This window comes from Schistocerca americana, chromosome 9, assembly GCF_021461395.2.
Source record: "Schistocerca americana isolate TAMUIC-IGC-003095 chromosome 9, iqSchAmer2.1, whole genome shotgun sequence".
Classification (NCBI taxonomy): domain Eukaryota; kingdom Metazoa; phylum Arthropoda; class Insecta; order Orthoptera; family Acrididae; genus Schistocerca; species Schistocerca americana.
The window spans coordinates 211,268,405-211,293,579 of record NC_060127.1 but is presented as its reverse complement, the minus strand read 5'-3'; the positions used below and the strand labels follow the sequence as shown (position 1 = coordinate 211,293,579).

The window sequence follows — 25,175 nt, the reverse complement described above, 5'->3', positions numbered from 1 at the left end:
GCTTGGGTACCTCAGTTGGTAGAGCACATGCCCGCGAAAGGCAAAGGTCCCGAGTTCGAGTCTCGGTCCGTCACACAGTTTTAATGTGCTAGGAAGTTTCATATCAGCGCACACTCTGCTGCAGAGTAAAAATCTCATTATGGGAATATTTGTTTCCTGTTGCCACACAAAACGCCAGTGTGGAAAGAGTATTTTTGCTGAAGTCGGCCCAGTGGACTGATGAAAGAAATAGACCGTTTCCAGGAACTGTGGAATCAATTTTACCGTCTTAGTTTAACTAGAAGCTGACTTGCATAGAGTTTTATAAACACGTAAAAGAGAAAAAAGACTTGCTGAAAAAGGTGAAATATTTCGAAAAATATGGTACACCAACTACTTCTGTCACAACAAGTTCCATGTAATTGTGTTCTAAATAAAAATTAATTATATTAAATAGTTTTTACTTCATTTCTGTATTTGCATCTCAGAGCGTCCCGACGAGCTTCCAACTTGATATGGAGACCCTTGTCGCACCCCAGTTGAACATACTTGTCTACCGGTACCCTTGTGTCCGACTCAAACAGCTTTCACCATATTGCACTGCCATCGAACAGTGAATTTCGATTAGTTTCTGCCATTCAACTAACATAAATTTAATGACACTTCGCTGACCCGTGTTGGTGTAAACCTGCAATGGTGCCGCCATCTTGGTTCACTCATTTCCAGCATCTCGTTCAAAAGGCGGTCATACCAACCCCATCTGATAGCAATTCTACGACACCACCAAAAAACAACAAAGAAATATTAATTTTGTAGTAGTTTTGTATTTTTATGCAACCATTCCAGGTATTTGTTAAGTGGACCTTGTACAACAAGGTGCATTTTGAAAGTTTCTTTTAAGTTTCTCTTGTGCCCATATTAAAGTACTTTCATTCTTTCATAGTGGACTCCTTCCCGACCGTCAGACCAACTTCATTCGGTCTTTGGTTTTATCTGACAGACAAACTGCCTTGTCGCGAATTTTCCGCCTAAAAATTGTTCAGTTCGATACAACATTAAGTCCTTTCGAAATTCATTCATTTACTGCGAATTTTGCGAGCATCAGTTGATGAATTTAGCGGACCACGATATAAGGTTGTTGCACTGCGACATTGGAGATTTCGGTCGGTCTTAGGAGTGTGCACGGATAGCCGAAATCGTGAAGGCGACCACTAGGGTTAAGCAGGGCACTCGGGTTTGAGTTCCGGTGTGGCACATATTTTCTTTTGTGACTATTGGACATTTGATCGACAGCTAATGTCACAGATTTGAAAGTCAGAGAATAAATTTCTAAACATTCCAAAGAGCTGTGAATTGTCAACAGTCTCTGTTTTCAAGACGTGCATGTAAATATCCAGTAGTGCTATTGCCTCATTTCGGTCTTCATTCACTGCACAGATCAATTATATTGTTTCAGGTTTTGCCTTAATGAGAGTTTCGTCAAATTGCACAGCCTGTCTAATTAATCTGGTTGGTTCCTTGCCTTTAATGTCCTCATAGAAGTTTACCCTATATTGTTTCAACTCCGAATACATGTTGATATACGTTTCAATTTCTTTATTTGCTCGCAGTCTGTTAAGTTCCTTCTTCACTTTAGTTCAGACCTAAAATGTTCCAGATTATTTTTCATTCTCTTTTTCAGATTATCTCAATGTCTATTTTTAATAATGGTTTGATGACTGTATTGTAGTGTCTAGTTTTCAGATGTATTTTTTTGTGATAGATGTCTTTCCTGACCCTGAAAGCTGTTATCATTTCGTAACAATGAATTTGGTTGATAGTTTTTTCCCTTTCAGTTTCCTGAGTAGTTTTGTTCTAAATATTTGAACTCAGAAACTCTCTCCATTTTTCCATATTTAGTTTTTTGGCAGCCAGGTTTTTGTAAAATTGCGTATTGTTTTTTCAAATGATTTTTGGAACCCTTCCTTCGCAATTTATAATTGTCTTAAGTAAAAAAATATCGCCAGTTGGTATTTTAGTGGTCTTTCCAAGGCTTTTTATTGTGTAGATCATGTTACATTCTAGAAAATTGCAGTTGATGTCTTTACACAGAACTGGATTGAACCATACTTGACAGACATAATACAAAAAGTAGAGCTGAGTAATTCCGATAATGTTGGAAACATAGAAAACTTTAGAGACTGAAAAGAAATGACAGAGGGAGCCCCACAGGGTTCAATTTTGGATCCACCTGTGTTCCTCGTTTATGTGAATGAGCTTCCACTTGACATTCAACAAGGAGGATTGGTACATTTTGCAGACAATAGTAGTGTTATAACAAATCCCATTAGAGACAAAGCCACAAAAGAGATTATTAACCATATTCTCTAATCATTCTTAAGTGGGTGTCTGAAAAGAGACTATCCCCAAATTTTAAGAAAACACATAATATTCAGTTCTGCACAACAAATAGTCACTGATACAACACATGAACAGGAGTCAGTAAACAGAGTAGACTGCTCCAAATCTTTGGGTGTACATGTTGAAGAAAATTTCAGCTGGAAAAATCATGTTACTGAGGTTCTCAAACAATAGTTTCAGCTGCTTTTGCTCTTCGTACAATTGCTAGTTTTGGTAACGAACGGATCAACCTCCTGACTGTATTTTGTATATTTCCACTCGGCAATGTCCTTATGGGGTAATTCGTCACTTAGAAAGAAAGTACTGATTGCACAAAAGCTAGCTGAGAGAATATGTGGTCTTCACCTTTGTTCGTTGTAGAGGTACCTCTTCAAGGGGTTGGGCATTTTAACTCTACCATTAAATTACATATATTTGCTTACGAAATTCATCTCAAATAATACATCCCATTTTGGAAGACTAGTGGTATCCATACCTACAACAATAGACAAAAAAAGACCTCTATTACCCTTGTTAAAGCAGTAAGTGGCTCAGAAAAGAGTTCAATATATATCAACAACAAAAATTAACCATTTGGCAGTACCATAAAATGTTTGATTGGTAGCAATGTAAGATTTAAATGAAACTTAAAATCATTTCTCCTGGACAAGTCCCTCCATTCCACAGACGAATTTCTATTTAAAAATTGATAGCCATAACGAAAAAAACTAGTTTTTAGGTGTAGCGACATCAGTAGGACTAAGAAATAATGTATTCCATAAAGTGAACATTAATCATGTGTCACGTATACCTGTGAACTGACTCGTTCCTCATCATTTCAATAAAAGAATCATTCAAATGGTCTATAGGGCATGTAGCTAACTAACAAAGTAAAAGACCTGATACAGAATCGGCAGGCCGTCTGTGAAAGCTAAGGTGTCTATCGTAACATTGGTTCTTTCTTGTTGACTCGTTCGTCAATTTTAGGCTCTGGTTTCAGCTTCTGTCGCTCTTGGATTACTTTTTGTAAGACAAATTTGAAAAGTAATAGAGTGATTTCACCACCTTTTCTCATTCGTGTTTTAATTTCAAAATGTTCAGATATTTCCGCCCTGAATTTTACCTTTGGTTTTGTACCATTTAGGATTTCACCCACAGTTCTAGTGGTTTGGGAATTTAGACCATTTCCTTTCCTAATTTGTAACAGAGACTTACAGTACACTGAAATATAAGCTATCATAAAATCTACTTTGTTATTTTAAATCTTTTGATGCCGGAGTAATAGTGTCAGAAGTAAAACTGTTCTGGACAAGATTTATCTGGTCTAAAACTTGCTTCACGTTCATCTTGTACTCTGACCAGGAAGCACTGAGACAAATATTTACATGGAGCAGGAGGGAATTCTTCTACAATTATTAACATCCATTCTGCCTACCTTTTTACGTGGTGGATTTATCAATGCTGTTTTCCAGTAAGCCGAATTTTTCTCAGTTTGCCGGATGACCAATGTAATTTTACCTAAGTTCTTTGGGCCAACTCATTACAGAAGATCGACAAGATTTCCGTCTTCAACAAATGCTTAGCTATGTTTTTAACATTTTAGTTTATCTGCAATTTGCTCTTCGTTTGGTGCTTGTGAACTGGGATTAGTTTTAAAAGGTATTTTTGATGGAAATCTTTCTATACGCTCAGAGCAATTTAGAAGTTGATTGTTAAGAGCCAATAGCCCATTCTCCTTCTTGAAACAGAGATTATGGTGCTGGAGCCTATTTATCTTTGATTTAAAACCGTTATAAGAAATCCTATTATTAGTGTTTTGGAAGTCTTCTTCGGTTGCGTGGATGCACTGTACCCATAGCGTCTTTTTGTCTAATATTGAAGCTTCTTTCCGTTTACCAGGAACATGTCAGTTGCATTTTCCGATTTGTTAATATTCGATGTTTTGAATACCTTGTGTCGAGACTTTACTGCCTGTTCACAGCTTTCATTCCACCAAGGGTATTTTTTCCACCTCTGTAGAGGAATTTAGGTTTGGGCGGATCTTATTAAACTTACGCTTGAGTTCCAGAATGGTACGAGATGATGTACTGGCAGAAGTGTGTGAGGACGGGTCGTGATCCGTGCTTGGGTAGCTCAGTCCGTAGAGCACTTATCTGTGAAAGGCATCGGTCCTACGTTCGAGTCTCAGTTCGGCACACTGTTTTAACCTGTCAGAAAGTTTCTTCTATTTCAATTGTTTCCAATTTTGTGCTTGCGTTTTTTCGAGTTTGTAGTTGGACTTTACTCGTATCAGTCTTAAGTTTACTTAGAATGCTCGTTATATATGCATGCTATTCATATGTGTAAGATATTGACTGAACCAGGCTGACATGAGGAATATAAAGGTAAAAGAACAGCAGAAACACAAGGTTTATCTTAACAGTACCATAAATTTGAATGAAGTTATGAGGACGCCATGCCCATTATAAGACAGCATATGGTCTGTGAAAAATGAATCTAGAATTAAATTTTTTAGTCATTATGTAACACCAGTCCAGCACCATCTACCCCTCCTACCAACTTTTATCCTCCCCTTCCACACCCTGTGTTTTATCCTTAGGCCACCCTCTCTCCCTTCTCTCCCTCCTCCCTTCCTCCCCCCTCCTCCGCCGTGCTTCCCCTACCCGCCCGTACCTTCTTTCCTCCTCCTCCCATCACCTCTGCCACTGGCATCTACACCCTCCCCTCTCCCTTCTTCCCCACTTTCCCCTTTGGCAGGTCCCCAGACTCGTACACCTCAAGTGAACATTTGCACGCCAGAGATCATCACTATTGCGTGTGCCATCGTGTTAGTGCTTCAGTCTTTTCCCCGCCCACGCTCCATCGTTCACGTGTGTCATTTCAGTCATCAGTGTTCGTGTACAGTGGTGAGCGTTTCTTATTTTACTACACCTGTGACGGCTCGCTGTTTTTTACTCGTGTCTACTGTTTTTTGTCCACCATTATGTTTTGTTTTTCTGTGTCATCCTTGTTTCTATTTGTACTTACTGTGGCCGAAGACCGGCGTAATACTGACGCTGCTGGACCACCTTTTGTATAAGGTGTCAAAATAACAATAAAGTAAAAAAAAAAGGCTCGGAAAGGCAGTCTGATATTCGCGTGAGTCTACATCTCACCTACAGACAGCGTGTTTACTTTTCTTTGTTTCCGTGGACGTTGTGGATTCGTTAGGTTGTCGCTTGTGACCCCGATGCTTCTTGCATGTTGTTGTTCGTAAGGTCTTGCCCGGTCGTCCGTCATTGTTCGTGTCCGTCTTTTCCCGTTCGTTTGTTTGTTCGCGGGCCGCTCTTGTTTGGTCCCGCCGTTCTTTGTTCTCGACAACCCTGAGACCATTCCGGTCGCGGTTACAACAGACCGAGCAAAGCCGAGTCAGGCTGAACCTTGGGCCCCACGCAGCCCACACATCCGGTTCACGTGCGGATTCGCATGCTGTGCCGAGCGCTGCTGTTGAATTCGAGCCGCGAGCCATGATGTGCTCCAGGTCAGTGATGTTTATGCCCACACGGCCCGAAAGCGCCACACGTCCGACATCGGCGATTGTTAGCAGTATAATGAGGAATTAATCTACACAAGCAGGTCGGTTAGCTTCCTTTTGAAATCAGAGCACAACTTGGATTTATAAGCTTTTTACTAAGTCGCACTGAAGTAACTAATAATCTCAATCGAAGCAGTGGTTGATAATAGTCTCCTCACACAGCTAGTCTCTCGTACACTGATGAGCCAGACGATTATGACCACCTACCTGATAGCCAGTATGTCCAACTTCAGCACGGGTAACAACAGGGATGTGTTGTGGCATGGAAGCAATGAGGCCTAGGTAGGTTGCTGGAGGGAGTTGGCACGTCTGCACAACAAGTCACCTAATTCTTCTAAATTCTGGTGAAGGTGGAGATGAGCTCTGACACCACATTCGACCACATCCCAGATGTTTCGATCATGTTCAGATCTGGAGAGTTTAGGGGGGGGGGGGGGGGGGACAGCACATCAATTGGAACTCGCCACTGTGTTCCTTGAACCACTCCACCACACTCCTGGCCTTGTGACATGAAGCATCATCTTGTTGAAAAATGCCATTGCCATTGCCATTGGGGAACATGATCGTCATGAAGGGGTGTACATGGTCTGCAGCCAGTGTACGATGCTCCTTGGCCATTGTGCTGCCTCGCACGAGCTCCAATGGACCCATGGATGCTGAAGTGGATGTTCCTCAGAGCATAAAGGAGCTGCCACCAGCTTGTCTCTGTCACCCAGCACAGGTGTCAAGGAACTGTTGCCCTGGAAGATGACAGATTCGCACCCTCCCATTGGCATGATGAAGGAGGTATCGAGATACATCGGACTGTGGAACACTCTGCCACTGAGCCAACATCCAGCGCCGATGATCACCCGCCCATTTCAGTAGGAGTTGCTGATGTTGTGGCGTTAACTGTAGTATCCCCGTCGCTACTGTAGTCTTATACCATAAGGGAGCACAGGAGAGGGTGGCCCGTATCCTCTTTCTGCAACACAAATGCACACGTGGATTATTAACACGTCTTTTATTTACATGAACTATAAGCTTCTTTTTTTAACTGGAATAGAGTCCATGTGTTGTGGTACAAGCTCGTCAACCACTGTCCTTTTGCAGAAAATATCTTGCTATAATCTGACGCTACATACTGTCATAGCCTAAGCCCGCTCTACGAATGAACCACAAATGCCACACGAGAATGTGCCAGTGAGAGTGACTGAGCTAGTGAGTGACTGAGCGATTGAGTTGGTGACTGAAACCCTCCAGTCGAGAGGACGTTGGCGGCCTGTTGCTTGTCGGTGTGTCTCTGTCCTCTCTCGTGATAGGCGCACTTGATCGAGCGCCTACAATCGATGTTCGAGCTACGTCTTTGCCAACTGGTGTGCTGGTGACAGCTTACACAACCACATTATCTTCGTCATATGCATGGGTCGTCAGCTGCGGAGGCCCATTGTTAGGAGTGCTGGGGGCACTGGTGTTCAGTCATGCTTGCATTCTGCCCAGCATTAAAGTAAGCTGTTAGTTTCTTTACAGTTCGCAGTATACCCAGCCTACAACGTCCGACATCTGTAGTGAGGGGTGGTCGCCGAACCCCACAATGTCTGGACGTTGGTTCACCTTGGTTTTGCAACGTGTCGAAGACACTCACCACAGCAGTCCTTGAACACTTGACAAGTCGTGTAGTTACAGAAATGCTCTTGCCAAGCCTCCAGGCCATCACAATCTGCCCTCAGTCAAACTCAGACAGACCACGTGATTTTCCCATTCTACACATGGACAGCATGCTCACTGGTACTAAATGCACAGTACGTGTGTCTGACTAGCAGTCATTTCTCGTCAGGTGACGCTGCTATCACCTGAACGGATTTATGTAAATACTAAATTGTGGTCATAAGTCCATGTGTTGATAAGTGTGTAGCACAATATTTTAATTAATACAAATTTACTGAAACATGGTCCGCCCCTGATAGCTCAGTGGTCCGCGCGATGGAATGTCATACTTAACGCCTGGGTTCGATTTCCGGCTGGGCCAGTGATTTTCTCCGCTGATGGACTGGATGTTGTGTTGTCCTTATCATCATCATTTCATCATCTACACGCAAGTCGCTGAAGTGGGGTCAACTCGAAAGACTTGCACCAGGCAAACAGTCTACCCGACGGGAGACCCTAGTCACATGGCATAATACACTCCTGGAAATTGAAATAAGAACACCGTGAATTCATTGTCCCAGGAAGGGGAAACTTTATTGACACATTCCTGGGGTCAGATACATCACATGATCACACTGACAGAACCACAGGCACATAGACAAAGGCAACAGAGCATGCACAATGTCGGCACTAGTACAGTGTATATCCACCTTTCGCAGCAATGCAGGCTGCTATTCTCCCATGGAGACGATCGTAGAGATGCTGGATGTAGTCCTGTGGAACGGCTTGCCATGCCATTTCCACCTGGCGCCTCAGTTGGACCAGCGTTCGTGCTGGACGTGCAGACCGCGTGAGACGACGCTTCATCCAGTCCCAAACATGCTCAATGGGGGACAGATCCGGAGATCTTGCTGGCCAGGGTAGTTGACTTACACCTTCTAGAGCACGTTGGGTGGCACGGGATACATGCGGACGTGCATTGTCCTGTTGGAACAGCAAGTTCCCTTGCCGGTCTAGGAATGGTAGAACGATGGGTTCGATGACGGTTTGGATGTACCGTGCACTATTCAGTGTCCCCTCGACGATCACCAGTGGTGTACGGCCAGTGTAGGAGATCGCTCCCCACACCATGATGCCGGGTGTTGGCCCTGTGTGCCTCGGTCGTATGCAGTCCTGATTGTGGCGCTCACCTGCACGGCGCCAAACACGCATACGACCATCATTGGCACCAAGGCAGAAGCGACTCTCATCGCTGAAGACGACACGTCTCCATTCGTCCCTCCATTCACGCCTGTGGCGACACCACTGGAGGCGGGCTGCACGATGTTGGGGCGTGAGCGGAAGACGGCCTAACGGTGTGCGGGACCGTAGCCCAGCTTCATGGAGACGGTTGCGAATGGTCCTCGCCGATACCCCAGGAGCAACAGTGTCCCTAATTTGCTGGGAAGTGGCGGTGCGGTCCCCTACGGCACTGCGTAGGATCCTACGGTCTTGGCGTGCATCCGTGCGTCGCTGCGGTCCGGTCCCAGGTCGACGGGCACGTGCACCTTCCGCCGACCACTGGCGACAACATCGATGTACTATGGAGACCTCACGCCCCACGTGTTGAGCAATTCGGCGGTACGTCCACCCGGCCTCCCGCATGCCCACTATACGCCCTCGCTCAAAGTCCGTCAACTGCACATACGGTTCACGTCCATGCTGTCGCGGCATGCTACCAGTGTTAAAGACTGCGATGGAGCTCCGTATGCCACGGCAAACTGGCTGACACTGATGGCGGCGGTGCACAAATGCTGCGCAGCTAGCGCCATTCGACGGCCAACACCGCGGTTCCTGGTGTGTCTGCTGTGCCGTGCGTGTGATCATTGCTTGTACAGCCCTCTCGCAGTGTCCGGAGCAAGTATGGTGGGTCTGACACACCTGTGTCAATGTGTTCTTTTTTCCATTTCCAGGAGTGTATAAACTGAAACATGAATATGAAAAGATTAATAACCAAAAGTATATAACACTTCTAATCGCCTCTATAGGCGAATGATTAGTGTTGATACCCTCAGTGTAGAAGGATCTGGGTTCGATTCCCCGTACCTCTTCGGGTTTTTCTGAGGTACAGATTTCTGTAACATGGCTCACTGTGCCTCCTGAGGCCAAGTAAGGAGCTGATTGAATTAAAAGCAGCGGCATCATCAGGATCCGTCTACTGACAGTAACATATGGAGCGATTGGCGACATGATAATCACATGCCCCACAATCGTAGATCACTCCTCGTACTGCTTTGTAGGCGGAACTGACGTCAGAAAACGTCTAATCCCTGACTGGTGTTACATAATGACATGGATGATGAGGGCATCATCAGGGAGGGGGAGTTGGTGGAAGCCACCTTGGGCGGGGGCCTTTCTGATTGAGAGGCAGGTACTGAAATACAGGATAGGGTACGTCGCTATTGGCTGCTGGGGCCACGTGCTCCACCGTGGCGCCCTCACGTTCTACACGGGCCAGTAAAGCATCCAGCCACAGCTTACGGCACGACAGCTGCAGAGACCTCTAGTGGTAGTCGAGGTCCATAACGTCTGGTGCGGATTCGAAACCCGCGGCACTCGGTACCAGACGGTCTTTCTTGGAAGTAAACGGAATAGCGCGACTTCCCATCGCATCACCGAAGTTAAGGCTGGACTAGTACTTGAATCGATGACCATGTGGTCTGCCAAGCGCTGTTGGCTAGCAGACTGCACTCAGCCCTTGTGAGGCAAAACTGAGGAGCTACTTGACTGAGGAGTAGGGACTCCGGCCTGGAGAGGGGTGGGATGACCACATACCCCTCCACAGACTATCCGCATCCATTGACACATGTGGGCTGAGAATGACACGGCGGCCATTGGTACCCTTGGCCTTTTTTGGTGGAGTTTAGTTTGTTTTTCGGTCGGCACAATTCCCTTAAGTTCGGAATCGTGGTGTCAGCGCCGTTTACCCTTCGCCATTTGTTCACGGTATGAATGATGTTCACAAGTCCAGTGGTTGTTTACAAAAACCAGGCAGTCTAGCAACCTGTCATCATAAGCTTTTAAAACTAAATGGGAATGACAGAAGAGAGACATGATAATTCTCAATATCTATTACGCAGTCGCATAAGCATCGGATACTAGAAATGTGTTGCGAAACGACATTACAATACCATGCACGAGTAATTTAAAGATTTAGTTGACAATGATAGAGCAAAAAATTACAATGAATGACTGATGGGATTCATTATCCTGTATGCCAAGAATCACTTTGTGCTAAATTTGCAGGCACAGAGCGCGTGAAGAAATTGGAGAAACAAACAGTAAAATTTCTGAAGCCGCACGCATTATTTCACTGTCAGTTGCAACAGTTTTCGGTAGAAGTGAATGAGAGATGGAGACTTTATCTATTACTGCAAAGTACGTTGTTTAAGTCAAGGGGGCAAGCCTGGAACGATTTTTCGATTTAAAAGTCGCTGTAAATGAATTTATGAAGGAAAAAGAAGTGCAGGAAAGAAACATGCGGAATGGATTGCAGACTTCGCATTTTAAGTGGACTTAACTGGACACTCCCCGCAGTAAGACTTTGCAAGGCAAGAAACAACTTACTTCACATTTGATGGGGTGCATTTAAAAAGAAGATCGGTCCTAGAAGGGACAAATTCTGACAAATTACACTGTCCATTTCTGTAACCTCACCGGCGTTTAAGAAAATTTGAGGTTTGAAGAAGTCATTGTAGCCTTGAAAGAATTACAAGGATAGTTTTCTAAACGTGTTGAGGACACCGTGAATATTACATCAGTTTTCGAGCTACTTTCGAGGGCATTTGCAGTTTCAGTTGAAAGTGCCGCTGTGCATGTTCAAATGGTTCAATAGGCTCTAAACACTACGGGACTTAACTTCTGAGGTCATCAGTGGCTGGCTTTGAGCACTATTGGACACAACTGCTGAGGTCATTAGTCCCCTAGAACTTAGAACTAGTTAAACCTAACTAACCTAAGGACATCACAAACATCCATGCCCGAGGCAGGATTTGAACCTGCGACCGTAGCGGTCGTGCGGTTCCAGACTGCAGCGCCTTTAACCGCACGGCCACTTCGGCCGGCGGTCATCAGTCCCCTAGAACTTAAAACTACTTAAACGTAACTAGCCTAAGGACATCACACACATCCAAGCCCGAGGTAGGATTCGTACCTGCTACCGTAGCAGTCGCGCGGTTCCAGACTGTAGCGCCTAGAACCGCTCGGCCACCCCGGACGGCGCTGTGCATGTCTAACTGAATGTCATGCAGTATAATTCCTGTTTTAAAGACAGTTGCTTTTACGTTACAGCTGTCCAGGGAGTCTTCATTGTTTTCCTTGGGTAGAGTTTCAACCTGTCAGCTATGAAGTTACAAAAGCGATAAATATTTCGATCAACATTTGTGTGTGTGTTTGTGAAAGACTTTTTTTAGATTGTGAAACGAAGTAAGTCATGATTTACTGAGTGCAAAAATCTGTGAAATTGTCTGCATATGTCCGTATACCAACAGTTTGTGCCAGATTAAAAATAAGGTTTTTTTCAGTGCACCAGGGCCGGCCGAAGTGGCCGTGCGGTTAAAGGCGCTGCAGTCTGGAACCGCAAGACCGCTACAGTCGCAGGTTCGAATCCTGCCTCGGGCATGGATGTTTGTGATGTCCTTAGGTTAGTTAGGTTTAACTAGTTCTAAGTTCTAGGGGACTAATGACCTCAGCAGTTGAGTCCCATAGTGCTCAGAGCCATTTGAACCGTTTCAGTGCACCAGAAATAATTAAATGAAACTGAATATTTGTTTTGCTTGTCATCTAGATTGTCCAGAAATGTGAAACAAAAAGGCTGGAATCCTGTCGTAAAATGTAGTCCACGGTTGACCTAGGCACTTCATGCATTATCCAGTTAGGGTCCATATGCTGGACGGTATTAACTACTGGCATGCCTTGCGGCCACTTTCCAGTCATGTAAACATACCGCTCCGGCAGAGGAACGCGGTGACCACCTCAGTATCAATAACAACTTCATTCAGTTTGTGTTCAGCATTGCAGTAACATGCCATGCAGAGGTGTGGAACACTTTGACTGAGCCAGGATAGTGGCTTTACTTTCAGTACATCGTACACATCAAGATGTTGGCGATCGGTTACATGTCACTCAAAGTGGTGTGTCTAAGACATGGAGAAAGTACAGAGACAAGGGAAGTGTGGACGATAGACCTCCCAGTGCCCGTCCTCGTATGAGAACACCAATGCAGGGTCATTTCCTCCAACTGTCGACTCACAGGAGCCCAACATTAGCTGCCAGAAATACTGGAAATGACTTCTCCTGGGCAACAGAGATTCGTATCTCAGACCATGAGGGTGGTCTTCATTGCAGAAGACCAATTAGAAGTTTTGCGCTGAAATAACGGAACCGACTCAGTCAAGGGACCAGAGCTCTTGCACGTCAATATTGGACCATTGCAGATTGGAGTAATGTCATGTTTGCTGACGAGATCAGGATTGGTTTGCGACCGGACTCTAGACGTGATTGGGTTTGGAGAAGCGCGAGACGACACCAGGAACGCCGATATGTTCAGGAAGTCCATCCGTTTGCATGTTCTTTGTAATGTAAGATTAATGTTCTAGGCGGCAATAACAATGGGACGGTGGACCCCTCTGATTCCCATCTACGGCAATTTGGCTGGTCCCCGATACCTCCAAGATGTCCTACAAAACGATTGTAAGGCCTTGCAGACGTGAAGTCAGTGACCATTCTAATCGATGACAATGCAAGACCTCTCTGTACCCCAGCAATGTCTCAGTATCTTTAAAGACGCAACGCCAACCGAATGAATTGACCAGCACAGTCCTCAGACACGAATACAATTGAGCATGCATGGGACATGTTGAAGTTGGCCATTGTACAGCGTCCGAATCGACCTGACAGTCTTCAGGACTTCACTGAACCTGCCATTGAGAAGTGGGTTCTCATACCTCAAGAGAGACTTGACGGTCTCATCCAGAGCATGCCTTGAGAGTGGAAGAACTCATCCGTGCATGGGAAGGACATACGCACGACTAAAGACTGATAATCATCATGAAATAAAAATTTTCACTGTTTTTCGTCCAATAGGTGCATTTATGAGAGAATCTTCTTTGTTTTTTAATAATTTTTTTGTAACTAACCAAAAGAGTTCTTGTTTATTTTGTTTTAAAGTATTGTACAAACCTCAGTGGGTGTACTTTAAGAAATCATTGTAGGACACTCTGTGATATTCCAAACTTTTTGTTGAGGTGTTTATAAAACCAAATCACATGCAGTACAATTGCACTGCTGTTTAAATGGAGCACATTTGCAGCTGTCCTCTTCCCCCTCCTCACGCTCGGACACCGTGCTGCGGTGGTGGGGGAAGCGTTCAGGCAGGCTGAGCACTATGGCACTCATGCCAGGGCACGACTCACAAGCCGAATTCTTTTACTGCCCGTGTTCGGCAGCTCGTGGTCTTGCGGTAGCGTTCTCGCTTCCTGCGCACGGGGTCACGGGTTTGATTCCCGGATGAGTCAGGGATTTTCTCTACCTCGTGATGACTGGGTGTTGTGTGTTCTTCATCATCATTTCATCATCATTGACGTGCAATGTCGCCGAAGTGGCGTCAACTAAAAAGGACTTGTTTTGTGGACTGGCAAGACAGCCAATCAACTAGGACGGGAGGCCGAAGGGCACGCGTTTAAGCTCACGCAGGATGGCGTGAGGTCTGGAACAGGACAAGGTCTTTATAGTAGCAGAAATAGTACGTAGCTTCTGAAATACTTAACTTTAATCCATAATTGGTGAACATCGGTCTGACGGTACATGCATCACAAGATAAATAGCAATTGATAATGGCGCCTTGCTAGGTCGTAGAAAATGACGTAGCAGAAAGCTATGCTAACTATCGTCTCGGCAAATAAGAGCGTAATTTTTCAGTGAACCATCGCTAGCAAAGTCGGTTGTACAACTGGGGCGAGTGCTAGGAAGTCTCTCTAGACCTGCCGTGTGGCGGCGCTCGGTCTGCAATCACTGACAGTGGCGACACGCGGGTCCGACGTATACTAACGGACCGCGGCCGATTTAAAGGCTACCACCTAGCAAGTGTGGTGTCTGGCGGTGACACCACAACTTGCAATACGGCGGTCAACAGTGCCATTCGATCATCATCATCATCTCATCATGCCAAGGCCAAGATGCTAGGAAATCTGTGATTAGATTCAGATTTCCATAACGGCAAGAGTGGTCCCATATCGATACTGCTGACAGCTGATTATTCAAAACACTTCGTCTCTCTGAACATGAAGGCCTGCAGTTTTCTTGCAATGCGATTTATGTGAAAATAGTTAACGATGACGTATGTGGAGGAGTTACTGGCTCTTTGACATCATTATTGGTTTTCCCACTTGCACAGGAGAGTAGCATGAAATACATGCGACTTAGTGCTGGTATGAGGCTGTGCGCAATAAAGGAATATAAACTTACTCTTTGAGAACGTCAGTGAGACTGTAAAACAGACGCTAGGTCCTTTCGCAATTGTTCTGCAAATACAGGACGAGAAATGGCCCATTAACGAATACTCCGATGTTTATAATTTTGTGCAAGCTGTGCGAATAGATTTGAAGAAGCACGTTCCCTCTTACTGGACTGCAAGTGGTTGCAAGGCTCTGACTAAACAGCTGTGGTGTGGCGCGCTGTGGTTTAGGCTAGACACGTGCCCAGTGCCCAGTGCCCAGTTACCGATGCGCTTTTTTCCCCTCGCTTGCTGCTTGCCCTAGACGCGTCACCATAAGGTGTATAATGAGTTATCTTCTCGTCCAGGCCTCTCAGCCACTGCGTTAGGGTCCAGACTCGAGATATCCTCACTGGAGATCTTGAGATGGACCTCTCAGTTCATTGCCCTGGCACGACGTCGCCCTTGCGTCGCCATATGGCGCACTGTTATTCTTCCTTGCAGCTTCTTCTTTTACTATTGAAATAAAGTATAAATTATAACTGTTGAAAATTTGAAACTTACAAATTATTTATTGAAATTTAAGGAAACTTAAAGATGCTACGAAGGATTAGAGGTGGCCTGTAACGGGTGGGACGCGGGTGTGGGAGGGAGGATACCTTGAGAATACATCGACCCATGCACCGCTGGTTCATACCGCTACTAAGCTATGCACCTACTTCTGCTTTAGAGCTTTTACGTGACTCAAGGTACAACAACCTGTCATGGCTAATGTAGCGGAGAGCCAGACAAAGCTACTAATGTTTTTATGCTTAGTGCTAATAGACAGACATGCAAGGGAAAGAGTTATTGTAATTTACAACTGCTGAAGTATATATGGAATGGTTTAACCATCTTAGGATCAGATTAAGTGATTTGAACTAATCTAATTCCACAATTTTGAATTTAGGTTATGACATATACGATACGCGTGCCGTAGTTGGCTATGATGTGCCACAGACAAATAGCGAAATTCTGCATGACTCGCTGAAGTGTCGGGACGTCGATACTGCCGATGTCCTCCTGAATGGCTGTCTTCAGCTCAGCAGTGGTTTTGGGGTTATTCCTGTAAACCTTGTCCTTAATATGAAATGTTCAAATGTGTGTGAAATGTTATGGGACTTAACTGCTAAGGTCATCAGTCCCTAAGCGTAGACACTACTTAACCTAAATTATCCTAAGGGCAAACACACACACACACCCATGCCCGAGGGAGGACTCGAACCTCCGCCGGGACCAGCCGTCTTTAATACAGCCCCGCAAAAAGGAGTCGTATGTTTTCAGATACGGAGTAATGGCAGCCAAACGAGGTCCATGCCAGTGGCCTCTGGGTATCCAGAGCCAGAATACATTCCCCAAAGTGTTCCTCCAGGACGTCAAACACTCTCCATCTTCGAGTTGGGCCCCAGCTTACATGAAACACAGCCTGTCGAAATCAGGATCACTCTAGATAATGAGGATGAAATCATCTTCCAAAACCTTCACGTACAATTCGGAAGTCACCGTGCCATCAAGGAATATCGCACTGATTATTCCACGATTGAAAATTGCACACCACACAGTCACTCGTTGAGGGTGAAGAGACTTCTCGATCGCGAAATGAGCAGTCCCCCAAATCCGCTAACCTGGCTCATTGACGAACCCATCCAAATGAAAGTGACCTTCGTCGCTAAACCAAACCATACCCGCGCGTACTAATTCCCACCATGCCCCAGAGCCAACCGTGCAGTTTGAACGTCCTACGCAAACCGTTCACAAATTTTGACGATTTTATTTCACATAGTTCAATAATTGTAACACAGTATATTGGCGCAGTAGCATCGTTCGGCGGTCAGCTTCAAATGCCGCTTCTCCAAATTTCCTCAACAGTGTTTCTCGGAAAGAACGTCGTCTTCTCTTCAGGTATTTGCCACTTAAGTTCCCGAAGCATATCTGTAACACCTGGGTGTTGTTTGAACCTCCGGTAACAAATCAAGCAGCTGCTTCGATGTCTTCCTTCAACCCGACCTGGTGTGGGTCCAAAATACTCAGGCACTACTCAACAACAGGTCTCACCACCTTCCAATATGCGGTCTCCTTTACAGGTGGACCGCTCTTTCCTAAAATTCTCCCAATAAACCGAAGTCGACCATTCACCTTCCCTACCACAGTTTTCACCTGCCCGTTCCACCTCATATCGCTTTGTAACGTTATTCCCAGGTACTTAAAGACCTGACTGTGTCAAGCAGGACACTAGCAATACTGTATCCGAACATTACAGCTTTGTTCTTCCCACTCATCCGCATTAACTTACACTTTTGCACATATAATCTGCCATTCATCATACCAACTGGAAATTTTGCCTAAATAGTTTTGTATCTTCCTACAGTCACTCAACTTCGACACCTTGCGGTACAGCACAGCATCATCAGCAAACAACTGCAGATTGCTGCCCATCCCGTCCGGCAAACCGTTTGAGCATATAGCGCTCCTATCACGCTTCTCTGGGGCACTGCTGACGATACCCTCGCCTTTCATGAACACTCGCCGTCAAGGACAGCATACTGGGTCCTATTACGGCACTGTTGGCCGGGAGGCCCCATTCGGGGAGTTCGGCAGCTGTATTGCAAGTCCTTTTTAGTTAACGCCACTTCGGGGAGTTGCGAGTCAATGATGATGAAAATGATGATGGACACAAACCCCTCAGTCCCCTGCCGGGAATCGAACCGGGCCCCCTGCGTGGTAGGCGGTAACGCTACCGCTACGCAACGGAGGCGAACATTACGTAAGAAGTCTTCGAACCACTCAGATATCTGTGAACGTATTCCATATGTTCGTACCTTCGTTAGCAGCATGCAATGGGGCACCGTGTCAAATGCTTTCCCGAAATCTATGAATATGGAATCTGCCTGTTGCCCTTCATCCATAGTTCGCAGGATATCGTGTGAGAAAAGAGCAAGCTGAGATTCGCACCAGCTATGCTTCCTAAAGTCATGCTTTCTCAAGAAAGTGTAATATATTCGAACTGAATGTTAAGGATTCTGCAGCAAGCTGCAGAACTAGGAGACATTCTGACAAAATGGACACAGATTAAGGGCATAACGTGGCAGTGTCCCCGTCTGCGATGAAAGCGAAGCCAGAAAACGCCCCCCAGCAGAAACAGTGGAGGTCACCCGGTTCCAAACATTCGAAATTTCTTGGGCTGAAGATACCGAGGACTGGCATCAAGGGATCATCAATTTAGTATTGGAGGGCAGCGTGGAGGGTAAAAATCGTAGAGGGAGACCAAGAGATGAATACACTAAGCAGACTCAGAAGGATGTAGGTTGCAGTAGTTATTGGGAGATGAAGAAGCTTGCACAGAATAGAGTAGCATGGAGAGCTGCATCAAACCAGTCTCAGGACTGAAGACCACAACAACAACAAGTGAACCGTGTAGTATCTCGGTTTTGGTTTGAGCTTTCAGCGTAGCAAGATTCATATCGATACATAATGTTAAACAGATACAATCGTTTACTATGAAGTTGAAGATTTATTTTACTGTCTACACGTCCTTTTGAGTCTCTTTATTCGAAGGCGGGGACGACAAGAGACAGGTTAGTTCACGCTCATCAGCAGAAAGATACAAACGCTTTTGCATGAAGCTCCGCCATTTGGCGATATCCGCTACTACATGCAGCTTAATTATTATTATTTGAGGTGGCATAAGTACTTGAAATAATTTTATGAGTTGTATATAAAGAGTACATATTTGGCGTATCACAATTCTATTATGCTCAAAACAAAATTAATTGTAAAAGATATACGGAACTCCAATTTAGTGTGTTCGAGATTTCTGTTCCTAGAACCCTGTCCATAGAGGGAATATTTTGTAACATTCCTTGTCCCTAAAATAGCTGACATAGGCAATAAATAAAAGTTTTAGTGGGAGTGATGGCATGAGCTGTGTCGAAGTATCGACCTTGCTAGATCAGTGTTGGGCTAAACAGCTCGTCTATAAATTGATTAATTTTAGTTTTAAAAACCAACAGCCTCAGTTGCAAAGTTTACCTAGATTTACCTAAGCGTCAGTCGGGATAACCCAACCTTCTTCAGAATAAAAGTAACTACCGTTTGTCCAAGAGTGTTGAGTTCCAGTACAGCACTCGTGGCTGCCTCATCGCGGTCGCGAAGTGGGGCCGAGGTAGTCAGACGATAATTTATGGATTTGTAGTTTTAGCTTGACGATGTCCACTATCGACAAACGGTAATTACTTTTACTCTGAAGAAGTTTGGGTTATCCCGACTGAAACGTAGGTAAATTGTAGGCAAACAGTGCAACTGAGACTGTTAATTATTAAAATTAAAATTAACATTTTTACAGTTGCTGACAGCGCCGCGAAATGTTGAAAATTAAAAATTGATATCTAAGTGTTGTAGAAGGGGAGCGGAGGTAACTGACCTGGAGGGAATGGTGATGAGGGGGGGGGGGGGGGGGGGTTGAGGGAGTGTCGAGTACGGGCGTGACGTGCCTGACAGCAGGTAACCGTGGTCAGCAAGAGGGGACGCACCGAGCAGGGCAATGCTGTAGAGAGCGTGCAGAATAACGTGGCGAGTGGATGCGCACTCGGCAGGGTAACAGTTGGGAGAACGGTAGTGACGGGGGCTGCGGACAAACGCTGTGGGGAAACGTCGAGCGCTGGAGCCGAAGTGCCGTTCTAAACTCAAGCCTACCCTCACATATTTTGTAAACATTAAGAGACACCCCTCCACTCATACTCTTGCGTGGTGGCCGTTCAAAACAGATCAGTCATTTCTGCTTTGGTTAGTATCTAAAAAGAATTCCGCTGAAAATGCAGCACTTTATTTGTGGCTGGGTTGTTAATCATTCGGCCGGCCGCTGTGGCCGAGCGGTTCTAGGCGCTTCAGTCCGGAACCGCGAGACCGCTACGGTCGCAGGTTCGAATCCTGCCTCGGGCATGGATGTGTGTGACGCCCTTAGGTTAGTTAGGTTTAATTAGTTCTAAGTTCTAGGGGACTTATGACCTCAGAAGTTAAGTCGCATAGTGTTCAGAGCCATTTGAACCATTTGCAATTTTTAATTATTTGTAACTTTCAGGGAGGAGCCATGAGTGACGAATTTGGAGTAAAACCTACACATTTCTCCTGTTGCTGTATTACGATTTGTTTCTTTTGCCAAAACACAGTGGAGATTAGACAGTATCACCTCACCAACATGTTGTCCAGGCACAACAGCGAGGGCGTTCCGAAACTGTAGTTCGTTAAGTGAGGAACCAACGAAAATTAAGGTAAGTAGTTTATGGAAAAGCACATTCTCGGTACAAAATGAACGTGTGGTGTCTTCACCCAGCCGTCCGATGTGGCCGTGCGGTTCTACGCGCTGCAGTCTGGAACCGCGCGACCGCTACGGTCGCAGGTTCGAATCCTGCCTCGGGCATGGATGTGTGTGATGTCCTTAGGTTAGTTAGGTTTAAGTAGTTATCAGTTCTAGGAGACTGATGACCTAAGATGTTAAGTCCCATAGTCCTCAGAGCCATTTGATTTGTCTTCACTCATGTTGTTCCAAAACCCACAGCATTTCTCATTTCACCAGCTATGGATGGGCCTCAAAAATTACATTTTTCCATCAAAATAGGTCTGTAGTGAGTGGAATAACAAGGTAGATACAATAGCTCCCTACTTAGCAATCATATACGACCGCTCGCTCAACGATAGATCTGTACCTACAGATTGCAAAATTGCGCAGGTCGCACCAGTGTTTAAGAAGGGTAGTAGGAGTAATCCATCGAACTACAGACCTATATCATTGACGTCGGTTTGCAGTAGGGTTTTGGAGCATATACTGTATTCAAACATTATGAATCACCTCGAAGGGAACGATCTTTGATACGTAATCAGCATGGTTTCAGAAAACATCGTTCTAGCGCAACGCAGCTAGCTCTTTATTCGCACGAAGTAATGGCCGCTATCGACAGGGGATCTCGAGTTGATTCCGTATTTCTAGATTTCCGGAAAGCTTTTGACACTGTGCCTCACAAGCGACTTCTAATCAAGCTGCAGGCCTATGGGGTATCGTCTCAGTTGTGCGACTGGATTCGTGATTTCCTGTCAGGAAGGTCGCAGTTCGCAGTAATAGACGGCAAATCATCGAGTAAAACTGAAGTGATATCAGGTGTTCCCCAGGGAAGCGTCCTGGGACCTCTGCTCTTCCTGATCTATATAAATGACCTGGGTGACAATCTGAGCAGTTCTCTTAGGTTGTTCGCAGATGATGCTGTAATTTACCGTCTAGTAAGGTCATCCGAAGACCAGTATCAGTTGCAAAGCGATTTTGAAAAGATTGCCCTATGCTGTGGCAGGTGGCAGTTGACGCTAAATAACGAAAAGTGTGAGGTGATCCACAAGAGTTCCAAAAGAAATCCGTTGGAATTCGATTACTCGATAAATAGTACAGTTCTCAAGGCTGTCAATTCAACTAAGTACCTGGGTGTTAAAATTACGAACAACTTCAGTTGGAAAGACCACATAGATAACATTGTGGGGAAGGCGAGCCAAAGGTTGCGTTTCATTGGCAGGACACTTAGAAGATGCAACAAGTCCACTAAAGAGACAGCTTACACTACACTCGTTCGTCCTCTGTTAGAATATTGCTGCGCGGTGTGGGTTCCTTACCAGGTGGGATTGACGGAGGACATCGAAAGGGTGCAAAAAAGGGCAGCTCGTTTTGTATTATCACGTAATGGGGGAGAGTGTGTGGCATATATGATACGCGAGTTGGGATGGAAGTCATTAAAGCAAAGACGTTTCTCGTCGCGGCGAGATCTATTTACGAAATTTCAGTCACCAACTTTCTCTTCCGAATGCGAAAATATTTTGTTGAGCCCAACCTACTTAGGTAGGAATGATCATCAAAATAAAATAAGAGAAATCAGAGCTCGAACAGAAAGGTTTAGGTGTTCGTTTTTCCCGTGCGCTGTTCGGGAGTGGAAAAGTAGAGAGATAGTATGATTGTGGTTCGATGAACCCTCTGCCAAGCACTTAAATGTGAATTGCAGAGTAATCATGTAGATGTAGATGTAGATGTAGGTAGTGAAGTTTCGCTCAGTAACCACATGGCAAAACACTCTTCTCTTTGTGTGCTGGCACAGCCCTCCTTGCGCTGACTTTGACAACGTTTAGCTTCTGTTCGTCTGGGAGGTTTTGGCTGCGTTTAAACTTGCAGTGAAGCTCATTGCTTTCGCAGTAGTTTCCTAACTTTGTTGTTGAACCACGGTGGGTTTTCCCCGTCCCTCACAGTTTTACTCGGCACATACCTGTCTAAAACGCATTTTACGATTGCCTTGAACTTTTTATACAAACACTCAACATTGTCAGTGTCGGAACAGAAATTTTCGTTTTGATCTGTTAGGTAGTCTGAAATCTGCCTCCTATTACTCTTGCTAAGTAGATAAACCTTCCTCCCTTTTTTTATATTCCTATTTACTTCCATATTCAGGGATGCTGCAACGGACTTATGATCACTGATTCCCTGTTCTGCTCTTACAGAGTCGAAATGTTTTCGGATAGTGCACTCAGTATAGTGTCACTCGATGCTCTGTCCCTACCACCCGTCCTAAACATCTGAGTGTCCCAGTCTTCACCTGGTTCTCCTCAACGCAGCGAGCCACTTTCTAGGAAGTTGACTTCCCCCTGTCTGATCGCTCCAGTCCACACCTCGCTCCACATTAAACCCACCAATAGCACCTGCATTTGGCCAGCTGACATCCCCTTCTCACCGAAAATCTCTCCCACACAGCCTATCCGTCCGCGGATGGCTTACCTGCACTGGCAAGAACCCCCTTTCCCAGTATGCTGAAGTACTCAGAAAGACCTTCACAGACAGGAGCCATCCCCCAGACACAGTCCTCAGCACAAGTGCAGAGCCCTGGACATAGTCCTCCATAGAAGTTCAGACACCTCACTGAGAAGTTCACAGGACAGTTCAGCCGCTCATAAAGATGAGGGTTGGACACACCCCATATCAATGGCCACTAATAGGTATCCTGATATTTTTGAGTGGATAGCATACGTTCTCATCCAACAGGTCGTACAGAGTATAGCCTACCTTTGTCGTGGAGATATGTAGCCCTCGCAAGAACGGAGGATAGTGATCCCGTCGGCAGATCTCGGTGCCCTCTATCCGCTAAACTGACACTGGGAAACCGTCCGCCCGCGACCGCACGTGATGTGCGCTCCTGAAGATGCCACACGTTTCGGCCGCGTCGGCCCCACACTGCCTTCTCCCACGGCGGCGGCAGCCCTGTACTGCCGCTTCTTATCGCGGGGTCCGGCACCTGAGACCGTGATTTCCTTATCGTCCGTACATCAACAGCACGACGTGTGATCTCCGCGATACCATCTCCCGCGTGGTCACTTACACTTACGCAGCCCCATTGTCTCATAAGGCAGATTCACATTAGCCTACAGATTTAAGTAAGTCGCGAATTATTTAGTGACCGAACGTTGTTGTTGTTGTGGTCTTCAGTCCTGAGAATGGTTTGATGCAGCTCTCCATGCTACTCTATCCTGTGCAAGCTTCTTCATCTCCCAATACCTACTGCAGCCTACATCCTTCTGAATCTGCTTAGTGTATTCATCTCTTGGTCTCCCTCTAAGATTTTTACCCTCCACGCTGCCCTCCAATACTAAACTGGTGATCCCTTGATGCCTCAGAACATGTCCTACCAACCGATCCCTTCATCTACTCAAGTTGTGCCACAAACTTCTCTTCTCCCCAATTCTATTCGATACTTCTACCCATCTAATCTTCAGCATTCTTCTGTAGCACCACATTTCGAAAGCTTCTATTCTCTTCTTGTCCAAACTAGTTATCGTCCACGTTTCACTTCCATACATGGCTACACCGCATACAAATACTTTCAGAAACGACTTCCTGACACTTATATCTACACTCGTGTTAACAAATTTCTCTTCTTCAGAAACGCTTTCCTTGCCATTGCCAGTCTACATTTTATATCCTCTCTACTTCGAGCATCATCAGTTATTTTGCTCCCCAAATAGCAAAACTCCTTTACTACTTTAAGTGTCTCATTTCCTAATCCAATTCCCTCAGCATCACCCGACTTAGTTCGACTACATTCCATTATCCTCGTTTTGCTTTTGTTGATGTTCATCTTATACCCTTCTTTCAAGACACTGTCCATTCCGTTCAACTGCTCTTGTAAGTCCTTTGCTGTCTCTGAAACAATTACAATGTCATCGGCGAACCTCAAACTTTTTATTTCTTCTCCATGGATTTTAATGCCTACTCCGAACTTGTAATTTGTTTCCTTTACTGCTTGCTCAATATACAGAATGAATAGCATCGGGGAGAGGCCACAACCCGGTCTCACTCCCTTCCCAACCACTGCTTACCTTTCATGTCCCTCGACTCTTATAACTGCCTGACCGAACGTATATGAAGCATATTGCTTAGTGCAGGTGTAGTGTGACAGAATTTTCGATCACACTGCTGAGCGTGGTAAGGTAAAGGTACGTTTACAAGGGCCATAAAAATTGGATATTTCTAACAATATAGCCCAATTGCCAGCCAGTATTGCAAAGGAACATTTCAGCCACACATATGAAGCCATTTTTTTTCCCATCAGTGTTCCTTTCTTCGCTGATTCTCCGGAGAACAAATGGCTCGGAGCACTATGCGACTTAACTTCTGAGATCATCAGTCGCCTAGAACTTAGAACTAATTAAACCTAACTAACCTAAGGACATCACAGACATCCATGCCCGAGGCAGGATTGGAACCTGCGACCGGAGCGGTCGCTCGGCTCCAGACTGTAGCGCCTAGAACCGCACGGCCACTCAGGCCGGCTCTCCGGAGAACCTTCTAATTCCTTATCTTATCCGTCCCCAGATTTTCAACTTCAAACACATCGATTCTCTTCCGTTCCCGTTTTCCCACTATCCGTGGTCGATATTATCCAATGCTGCGCTCCAAACGAACATTTTCTGAAGTTCTTCCTGCAGATTAAAGCCTGTGTTTGATACTAGGAGACTTCTCTTGGCCTGAAATGTTCTTTTTTCAAGCGCTAATCTGCTTTTCATGTTCTCCTAGCTTCGTCCGTCATGGGT

General features: G+C 45.3%; 1 protein-coding gene across 1 annotated transcript in view; it reads right to left on the bottom strand.

The window, feature by feature from the left end:
• LOC124550833 overlaps positions 1–23,215 on the bottom strand; it is a 165,290-nt gene extending 142,075 nt beyond the window's left edge. Inside the window, exon 1 of the mRNA XM_047125559.1 lies at positions 23,152–23,215. The gene's annotated coding sequence lies outside the window, so the exon portion shown is untranslated. The remainder of the gene's footprint in view (positions 1–23,151) is intronic.
• Positions 23,216–25,175: the final 1,960 nt, after the last annotated feature.